Genomic DNA, 1,338 nt, shown 5'->3' with positions numbered 1-1,338 from the left:
TCACCTTTCACCATCGCTTCTATCCTTCTGGACTCCATCGCGTCACTTGAAATCAGTGACGAGTAGTCAGACATACGAAGTGAAGTCTCCGAATGTAGACATAGACTTTGAGTTTGTATACGAAAGGTAGACTGACAATATTCAGGCAGACTTCAGGCAGGCAGCATGTAGACAGTCAATGAACTAAGATAACTAATGAAAATCTATAAAAGGGACTAGAATGAAAGGAATCATTCTAGAATATAATGGCTTACATGAATATCTAAAAAGCGACTGGCAGGCAGACAAGCGAATAACAGATAAGTGGGCTGACTAGAGGAAGGGTTTCAAATATTTACATATAGAAAAATCCTGTAAAGTGACTAGCAGATTACCAGACGAGTATGTTGGGTGGCTGGCAGGCAGGCAGGCAGGAAGACAGTAAGGCAGAATGCGTGTACTGAAAGAACAAAAGCGACTGGCAGACAGACTAGCAACATACCAACGAGTATGTAGGCAGACAAGGCAAAGCTCATGCACAAAAAGCTCGATGATGGCTAGAAGGCAGACGATCATGCACACAGAAAGCCAGGCAGGCTGGCAGGCAGACACAAAGAGCGAGAGGCAGTGACAGACAATGACAAGACAAGACAAGACAGACGGGAAGAAGAACAGAGGACAGAACTCCTACACGAACCGATAAGCTCAGTCTGCAGACAGACAGACAGACAGACAGACATACAGACAGACAGGCAGACAGCCGGGTGGTGTCGACGGAACCGACAATGGAAGCGTTGCCGTTTCCGGCCGGGACGCCTGACTTCCGGCATGCGCGCGCTCTCTCCCTGACGAGCCCCCCCCCTTCCCCCCCCCCACCTCCCAGGGTCCGGCTCCGGTCCCTACTGCTGCTACCGGACTCCTAGCCAGTGAGGGAGCATTCCACTTTTGTAGCCTTTCACGAGTCCCCCACAGTCTCTCCTCTTCTTTTTTGCAGGACATTTATTTACCTACTCAGCTTTATCTGTTTGTTATATATTCTAAATAAAGGCCATGGCATGGATTTTTTTTTTAATATTACACACACACACACACACACATATAGATACACATACGCACGCAAATATATATACATACATGTGTACATGCACATATCTACTTTCCGTCACGCCTAAACAAGCTGAACAACCATGGTGACATACACAATCATTTAGTCCCACCTTTACGTTAAATCACCCACTTTTACCATGTCTAACCCTAACACAAGCTATACTACTCGTATAAACTTTTGACTGTCCCTAAAATTCCTCTATTCCATACATTAGAAGCATGCCCACAACGCCTTCCCGTTGATCCTGCCAC

This window comes from Oratosquilla oratoria, chromosome 11 (assembly GCF_046742065.1).
Source record: "Oratosquilla oratoria isolate Oo_2021 chromosome 11, ASM4674206v1, whole genome shotgun sequence".
In the NCBI taxonomy this organism is placed as follows: domain Eukaryota; kingdom Metazoa; phylum Arthropoda; class Malacostraca; order Stomatopoda; family Squillidae; genus Oratosquilla; species Oratosquilla oratoria.
This window is presented reverse-complemented; position numbering follows the sequence as displayed.